The 9,746-nt window shown below is 33.1% G+C and overlaps 1 long non-coding RNA gene across 3 annotated transcripts; it reads right to left on the minus strand.

Moving 5' to 3' along the window:
* Positions 1 to 225: 225 nt before the first annotated feature.
* Positions 226 to 4,690, minus strand: LOC145613062 (uncharacterized). 3 transcript variants are annotated; one of them, XR_014106857.1, is made up of 6 exons: positions 4,367 to 4,690; positions 4,110 to 4,162; positions 3,067 to 3,206; positions 2,903 to 2,978; positions 1,292 to 1,380; positions 226 to 446 (listed from the first exon to the last, which is right to left on the minus strand). It is a non-coding gene; the product is annotated as an uncharacterized LOC145613062 (long non-coding RNA). The 3 variants fall into 3 exon arrangements; XR_014106855.1 differs by having other exon boundaries at positions 2,782 to 2,978; XR_014106858.1 differs by lacking the exon at positions 4,110 to 4,162 and having other exon boundaries at positions 2,782 to 2,978.
* Between the last annotated feature and the right edge of the window lie 5,056 nt (positions 4,691 to 9,746).

The raw sequence follows: 9,746 nt of genomic DNA on the forward strand, positions 1-9,746 counted from the left end.
CGACGCTTTTTATTGTCCTTTTATCCTTTTCCTGTCTTTATTTTCAAGAAATTTGGTGACGCTTTTTAGCGTCCATGTCACTAAAATACCAAGCATCGAGAATTTTTAACTTTTCAAAATTAATACTTCTATTAGCGCTTTTTAACGAATATAAATATTAGGGCAGGTAATTGTAAACAACTTTGTAACCTTGTGCAAAATTGACAAAAATCTCATTTTATTTGATAAAAATTAATTACTCCATAACATATTCTCTTACACTCAAATATTCATACAAGCAAAACTAGCACAACAATGTTTCCATGAAATTTATTTATATTATTGTAACAACACATTTTGATTTCAAGAATTTCTTCTAAATCAATGAGTTCATACGCTGTCCAGCAGACTACTCCATTCATTTCTTCACAAAAAAAATTTCGATCTCCAATTAACTGCTCCTTAATCTGCTTGCAGGAGGGCATAAAGCAAAGTTCAAATCATATTTTAGACCAGTACATTGAACCTAAACATCAAAAATACGGTGCATTGAAGCAAGTTCCATAGTTTGTATGCTGGCTACCATTTTGGTTTAACAAATACTAAATTAAATTAGAACAAGCAACATATTGCACATGTAAAAAAGAAACAATTCTTACAAGTCAATTGTCATGTTCACAAATCACTTGACAAGCATTATATATATATAATCATATATGAAGTATCATACCTTAAAAAAATATGCTAACATCTTAATTTATTAATCTACAAATTTCTGAAAGAAAGTAGAGAACCTCATTAATTATATTAGTAGAATGCTCAACAATTTCAATCAATTAGTGAAGCGAAAATGTAGTATTAATTCAAAGATAGTCTCACTCTTTCATTGATGCAAAGCAAGATAAGGTGATATTTATATTATATATCTGGGCATTGTTCTTTGACATTCAATACGAGTATATGTTAATTTATTATACAAACAATTACTTTATTTATTTTCAAAAGTAAATTGAGTAGCTAGGTCTTAGGCCATATGATCAGTTCATAGTTTTGAAGAGTGTTTTAAAACTAAAGGAATAGATAAACAAAACGATAAAACACAATAAAACTAGTGAGCAAAAAATAATAAAACACATTTAGATAAAAAAAAAAATACACTAGAGTAGATTATAAACAGACTAAACACAAGATACAACTCATAAATCCTCCAACTATAACTAAAATATCAAACACACTCTCAAAAACAGAAAATTAACAAGGAAAACAAAGAAATAGAGAGCAAACTGTGAGCCACACTAAGAAAATTGTGTACCGTTCCTAAGCACAAATAAGGCTTATGCAGCTCTTTGCAATTCTCCGTGTATCGTTCCTAATCTCTTGAAGTATTCGTTGTCTTGAAATCTAAATGAAAAATAATACAGAGCACTTGGTTAATAAAGATGTAATGTGCATCAAAAAATGGACAAGTACATGAAGTAGAGCAGTAGACTAGTGGCCTAGTGAGTAAAAAAAAAAATAGCACCAAGACAAAAATAGAAAGAATATACAAAAGAAAACAAGCCAATTGGTCTAAGACTTGAAAATATACGAGATTTAGTGGTGGGAGCTCTAAAATTGAGCTCCTACTTAAATCAGACCTTGACCTTCAATAGACTAATGAGGATTATTGTAGAACAAATAAAGCTTAATAGAATTAAGCTAAAGTCTGAAAATTTATTCTTCAAATTGTATTTCAACCATAAATAGAAGTTTTCATGCAAGTTAATCTCTAAGACAAATTGGACAAATAATGCACCATTAGTTTAAGGGAAATTCCCATTGGTACACCCGTGGTTTTGACTTTTCCCATTGATACACTCCAAAATTTTTGCCTTCCCATCGGTACACCCATGGTTTGGTTTTTTTCCCAACCGTGACTAACACCGTTAAAAAGTATTTCATTAAGTTAAAATAATTAAGGAAAAAACTATAATACCCCTTTTAAACATCTAATGTCTCGATTTTCGTGTCAAAAATTGTTCGGTTAAAGTTTTGGGAGTCCTAGTCGTTAGGAATCCAAATTAACCTCGAAATTTGAAAAAAAAATAACACAAATGTTTCATATGCGTGTCAAAAAAGTCTCGATTTGCGTGTCATTTCTTTTTTGTAATAATAATTGTTCGGTTAAGGTTTTAGGAGTCATTTTGACCCTTTATGGATCTAAATCGAACTCGAAATTGTCAAAAAATTAACAAAAATATCTCATTTTGCACGTCATCATATTTCTTTTTTGTTTTGTCATGACACTCAAAACGAGACATTTTTGTCAATTTTTTTACAATTTCGAGTTCGATTTAGTTCCTTAAAGGATCAAAATGACCCCTAAAACATTAACCGAACAATTACTATCACAAAAAAGTAATGACACGCGAACCGAGACATTTTTGACATGCACATGAGACATTTGCGCTTATTTTTTTTTTGCTAATTTCGAGGTTTAGATCCTTAAAGACTAACATGACTTCCAAAACTTTAACCGAATAATTTTCAACACGCAAATCGAGACATTAGATATTTAAAAGGGGTAGTATAGTCTTTTCCTTAATTATTTTTAACTTAATGAAATACTTTTTTACGGTGTTAGTCACGGTTGGGAAAAAGACTAAACCTTGGGTGTGTCGATGGGAAGGCAAAAATTTTGGAGTGTATCAATGGAAAAAGTCTAAACCACGGGTGTACCAATGGAAATTTCCCTTAGTTTAATACCCCATTTGTTCTAATATGTCTCTAAATTATCATGTATGATAAGATACTAGTACTTACTACTTAGTCTGCTTACTAGGCAGTCCGTTTATGCCAGTCTGATTTCAAAATGAATAAATAACCAGGAAAGGGACATGAAACTCATAATCCTGCAAATATAGTCAGGTTCGAGTTTTCGTACGTGTTCTGTCATGGCCCCATTTGGATTTTGAGGAAGAATAGCTAGTGTTTTGATGGTCCTTTCAAATGCCACCATCCTGACAGCCAAAATGAACCCAGATATGTAAAGGAAATAAAATAACAACAAAACATATGCTCATTAATCAAGTATGTCTTGATAGGTACCTTTAGATTAAGGATAGATAATGAAGTTCTCGAAGACTTGATGTTAAGTGTTTATGTAGTCCATCTACAACTTTTTCTCCATCAAGAAATTTAGGATTTGATATGTTTACATAGTCCATCTCAGCTAGAAGCCTAGAAGTCTAGATTAAACACCAAAAATGTAACATCAATTGCAAATGTATGTACACAGCATATTACAAGTTGAAGTGCATACAAATAAAGACAACTATAAACATGCAAAAGCCAAAGTCCAAACTCCAAAGACACAATCAATTGATGTCTGGTCACAGGAAGGAAAGAAAGAAAGAAAAAAAAAAAAAGCCAACATGCATTCATAAAGAATATATTACGGGTCAGTGAGCATATTGAATTATAAACATCTATCAGTCATATAAAATCACATTCCACCAAACTAATCAAATCTCGGGGTAAATGAATAAAAATATACATGCTTTACCCCATTAAAATGATCAAGCATAGCTATCAAACGGGCACTAGTAGAAATATTAGCATAGCCAACTGAAGTGATAATGGTTTAACACACAATCCCAATTTTCATCGATCATAGAAATTTAGCAACCCTTATTATATCAATCCACACTAAATCACCAACCATATGAAACAGAGCCGCATTGAATCCTGATTTAACCAGCCCAACACTCTAGATTCGGCTGATTAAATTAAAACTAATATTAATTCAACGAATAAGTACAATTTAATTGAACATATAAATCTTCTACATTAAAGTTTTATAAATTGAGTCAAGGAACTTGTAGTGAGTACTCTACTACACCACCTGATCGTTTAATATATTGCTCTTCAAAGAACTTAAGGTATTTTCTTATCCCAAATAACTATTGCCACCAAGATTAAATAAGCTAATTAATACAACTTCTCACACAATTTATCTCTATACAACTAATTTATCAAATTACAAGCTCCATTAATTTCTAACAATGTAAAAAAAAAAAAATCATAGAATTCTAGTAATATTAAACATAAGAAAACTAATAAACATATAAAAATCGGAGAAATGAAGTCACCTCGACAAAATTGAGCTTCAAACAACACTAAGCCCATCAACATTGTGCTTTAACTGGAAAGCAACAAAAGGCTAATTTTTAAAAATTGAATTAAAACATTAGCAAAAAAAAAAAAAAAAACCTAATAATCTTTATTGTGCATGAATCAAACTCACAAATGACCATGATTTTTTAACATTATTAAAAAAAATAAAATTAAAAAACAATTCCACAAAACTAAAAAAAGTAAAATTGAATCCAAAAAAGAAATGATGTACCTCAATGTTATCTGCAGTAAAAGGGACGAAGTTGATTTTAATTGTAGATGAAGATCTACATTTGAAATTGATATACCTCAATGCTAAATTGATTAAGAGACGAAGATCTGAATTTTCAATTGGTGTACCTTATTTCGAATTATTTCGAAATTGAACCAGGCGGACGAAGATCTAAACACGAAATTGATTCAAAGAGAATCGAACATCTGAATTTGAAACTAATATAGCATATAGAGTATCTCATTCGAAATTGATTAGAAGAGGAACAAAGATCTGAGTTTTAAAATCCATGGTTCCATGAGTAGATTTGTACTCTGAATGAAAGAAAAGAATAGTTAGGGTTTGTGTTTTATGTTCAGCAGTTTATTTTTTCACTAAACTCGCTATCGTGCGTTTTCTATTCACGTGTGAGCACGTGAGTTGCTCTCGACGCTTTTTGGAGTTGAAAATTAATTTCGACCTTAAAAAGCGTCGCGAATATACGCATAGTATGTACCTTGGTTGACGCTCCTTCCCCAGCGTCGAGGGTCCAGCGTCGAGAAAGCACTCGTTTTGTAGTAGTGAACCTTATTTTGTTCAACCTTTTTAAGTGCCGATTAATAATTTCGGGCCATTTCTGATTTGTTATTTATTAATTTGGCCAAAATAATAAATAAAATAAAAAGGTTTAGGCCAAAATAAAAAATAAACTATGCTTTGACTAAATATCAAAACTGATCCACGGACTATTAAAAACTAAATTTATTGAAATACAATTTTTTAAGAACTCTCGGGATTAAATACTGAACCCGACCAATAATGGCGGTGAAAGATTGTTCATCATCTGGTTTGGTTTCGGGGAGACATTATTAGGTGTCTACACCAACATACTTAAATGTATGATCACAGTGGGGCTCAAGTGTGGAATTCTTGAAATATTTTCTACACCTTTTTGGCGACTCCACTGGGGAGAATTTCTATTTTAATTCCTAAAATTTATTTTTGCAATGATTTAGAATGAGTGGATGAGACTCAAAAAGTTCTAAGTATTCGTGTGCATTATTTTGATTAACATTATAGGCATAAGTATAAAAAAGGTCCGCATTGGATAGACCATCTATAATGCATCAAAATCATAGGATTTTTACATGTAGGAAATTTGGGAAATATCTTTCACAATTACAATTGAAATAACTCTACAAAAAACAGGAAAATTTTAAGAACAAAAAGTTTATAAGGCATGTAGGAACTAACACTATGGAAACAAAGCTCGTTGCAGTGCGATGGCTATGTCGCTGTGCGAAATCAATGTCGCGTGGCGACAGAGTCATCATCTTGGGACAATCTCTGTTGTCTCGCGCTAAGTTCTTCCAATATCGATCCAGAAATCTACCTTCTTGTTTGGAACAGTTCTAGTATTGTTTGCTTGATTTTACTTCCTAATTGAGTCTGAACCTATATATGTTCTACATATGGCCATAACCCTCTAGGAATTCATGATCCATCTACCAAATCAAACTCTCATGGCAACCAAGGGTACATCCGAGTTTGTGAATTCGCCAAACCGTGGAAGCAAGTTTAACTTGTGGAGTTCCATCCACACGCGTCAACCTTTCTAAAGGTAAGGCTTCCACGCGGTACTTCTGTACTCATAAACGTGGACCCTATTTGACTAACCCTTATCCTTGAGCTTTATAGAACTAGAGCCATGGTTAGGTTGAAAACTCATTACATCATATTCTTCTTACTTGACTATTTGTGCATCTCTTATTTGTGCATATTTACACTAACCGTTTGTTTGACTTGTGTTTGAGTCTAAATAAACTAATTAATGACTAAAGGACTTTTCTTAATTAATTAATCAATTGATATGTGTTTTTAAAGTCTAAATAAATTGATTGGACCTAACTTAGTATGATAAACTTGGTACAGTCTTTAGTTTCCTGAAGGGCTGTCACCTTAGCTCTCCATCTTTCATCTTGTGGAAGACTTCTTAGAACCTTACTAAGTTGCTCATCTGTAGGAATCTCTCGACCAAGGGAAACCAACTCATTTATGATGTTAGTGAAACGGTTTAGCATCTCTTGAATGGTCTCCTTAGGCAGCATTTCAAATCTTTCATACTTAGACATAAGTAGATCGATTTTTGACCGTTTAAGCTCATTGGTTCCTTCATGAGTGATCTGCAGCAAATCCCAGATTTCCTTAACGTTCTTGAACCCCATAACACGATTGTGTTCATGATGTTCAAGTCTATAGTGGAGAAATTTCATAGACATAGCATTTATTTCCATTTTATCAAAATCCTCTTTCTAATATTAAGACATAGGCTTTGGGATTACCTCATTCTGAGCATTTCTTTTGGTAACTTCGAAATCACCAACCTCAATGACCCTCAAGACATGGTAGTTCTTCGCCTTGATGAAGATCTCCATACGGTTCTTCTAGTAGGTATAGAACTTGCCGTTAAACATTGGAGGCCTCTGAGTTGAGTATCCTTCCTCGAGTTTTTCACGAGTATTCATTTTCTCCGAGAACTTTCTTCTTCAGGGTTTCCTAATTTTCCTAGAAGTTAGGCTCTAATACCAATTTTTGTTTTAATGAATAATACAAGAAGGGGGGTTGAATTGTAGTATGAGAGTTTAGCCAAACTTTTTGCGGAATTAAAACTAAGTAAGCTAAAGGAATAGAAAGATAAACTAATGCAAGAGAGATTTTTACGTGGAAAACTCCTTGGCCCTAACAAGGAGAAAAACCACGACCACTTGGGATTTTGGGACAAGAATCTTCACTAGAATAGGGCAAATGGTCCTATTACGAACTAAAGACTCAAACTTTAAAGTTCCTCAACGAACTTGAAACCCCGAGGAACAAGTTACCCAACTTGTCACTCTTCTCTTCTCTTTCTCTCCTCTCACTTCTCTCTTCTCTCTTCTCTTTCTTTTCTCTTTCTATTCTCTTTCTCACTTCTCTTTCTAATACACAGAAGTTCACTCAAACTTCTCCATTCCCAAAATTACAACTCGAAAGAAAAATAAAATCTAGTATAAGAACATAAGAATTGGACTCTTAACTCGAATTAAAGCTTGAAAACTTATGTGACCAAGGGTGACTTTTTCCATCTGAAATCAACAACTATTTATAGACCAAAATTCGTTTAGAAAAAACTTCTTTGTGCAGCAATTCCACTACGCCACTACTCCAACCCACTAAGAAGATCATGTTCCTTAAATTAAGGTAACATGAACTCCTCAATGTGCAAGACCATGACTTGAAGAAAATCATGGAGGATTAGGACGCAAGTTTTTAGAAAACGTGGGAGAATTTATTTGCAGAAGATATTTTTGAAAATTAGAAATAAAATAAAATCCCTTTTAATTTGGAAAAAGATAACTGTGGACACCCATTTGTGTCTCCCCAAAACCAAACCAGTGATGAGTACCTTTCTCGTCGAATCATAATCAAATGAAGTTAAAGTGTAGAAAGTCTAGTGTTGCAGCTAGTTTTTATTTCTTTTCTTTCTCTCTGTTTTTGAAAACCTATTTTAAGAAAACAGTCAATCCAGTTTGGTTTGGTACATGGCAAGGGTCCAATAATGGTGTAGTTGGATCGGGTTCGAAAAGACCTTTCCAACGATATATTATAAGGCCAATTCCGATGAATAAAGAGGAAGTTATTGCCAAATTACTAAACGGGGCCCGGTTTGATATTTATATGCGGCCCAATGATCTAGAGGAGGGCCTATATTGATTTATCATTCCTAATGCGATTAGAATTGATTATAGTCTTCTAGATTCTTCTATAAGGTTCTTTTGATTCCTAATTTAATTAGCATTGATAAATTGACTTTAGTTGACTTTTAAGAGTTTTAATCAGAATAAAAGAAGTGTTTTTAAGGAAAATACGATTTTTCCCTCTCGTACGGTTAAATTTTATCAAAATAATAAAACGCATGGAAAACTGATTGCAGCATCTGGCGACAGACCTAGCGTTCGGCGCTGCACTCTAGCGTTTTGCGACAGGCGCGTGTTTGGCGCTACACTCTAGCGTTTTGCGACAGGCGCGTGTTTGGCGCTGCGGTCGTGTTTTGTTCTTTTCGAAACTCTGATTAATTTTTTATCATATCCGGCTAATTTTCTCTATAAATAGCCTCCTAAGACCTCTGTTTTCAATTATCAATTCTCATTAATTCTTAAGAATTCTCAATTCTTCTTCACCAAACTCTCATCAAGAATTTCTTGATTACTCTCTCTCTCTCTCTTTTCTAAACTAGCCTTTTGCATACAAAATTCCGCATTCACAAGATCTGTAAACACCTAGCCAAGTTCGAAGTTGCCTTCGCCCTAGACGTGAAAGGTTTTAATTTTTGAGGGTTTGGTCCCAAATCTCTATTTCAATTATTTGAATTAATTGTTTGTTTATATTTTCCTTGAAGTTACTAACGCGTGTATTTTGTTATTAGAAAGAGGTATGAGGCATCCAAGTGAGTGCTTTAATTGATTTATTGATATTATGATATAGAATTCATGTCTAGGTTATTATGATTCATAGTGTCATGTTAGGGTGTTTTTGATCTTTCTAGTATCATGTTTAGGGTAATAACTATAATTTCTAATATCAAATATGACAATTGTGATTCTTGCGATGCTTCCTATTTTCTTCCAATATTATTGTTAGTATCATGTTAGGGTTAAAGCTTTGATTTTATTGTTTAGTGACATGCTAGGGTTTGTTATTAATCTTGTTGGTATCATGCCTAGGATCTTGCTATTATTATGCTTTATTTTTAACTTGATCGTTATTATGATTATCATTGTAATTGATTATGATTATTATTGTTGCTTGATATTTATTGTTATTGCTTGATCACGCCTTTTATGTATGTTTAAAGGGAATTGGTACTTGTAATCACGCTTAATAAGATGATTAATAATCTTGTTTAGGGTTAATATGATTATAATTCAAGTGATCGCCAATAATAGTTTTATCGGCTATTTCACCAAATGCCACTAACAAATTTAAAAATTCACCAAATTCCATTGGACTTTTCATAATTCACTAAATGCCACTCAGTTTTTAAATAATTCACCGAGTGTCATTAATGACTAACGACCGTTAACTCTGTTAGTCATTAGGGTCTAATCATGACACATGGTATAATATGATTAGTCTATTTATTTTAATTCAAAAAAATCAAAAGAAAATCAAAAAATTAAATATAAAAACAAAAAAAAAACCCAAAATTTTCCCAGCCACCTTCCCACCACCGCCAAACCCTAGCCCCCTCCCCTTTTTCTAGCCGAAAAATAGCCGGCCACCCCCTTAACCACCAAAAAACGGTCGATCGGCCCTTAAGTACTCCACCTGACCCACCGCCGACCCCCAAAACCACCTACACAAC

Source organism: Chenopodium album, chromosome 3 (assembly GCF_948465745.1).
Source record: "Chenopodium album chromosome 3, dcCheAlbu1.1, whole genome shotgun sequence".
NCBI lineage: Eukaryota > Viridiplantae > Streptophyta > Magnoliopsida > Caryophyllales > Amaranthaceae > Chenopodium > Chenopodium album.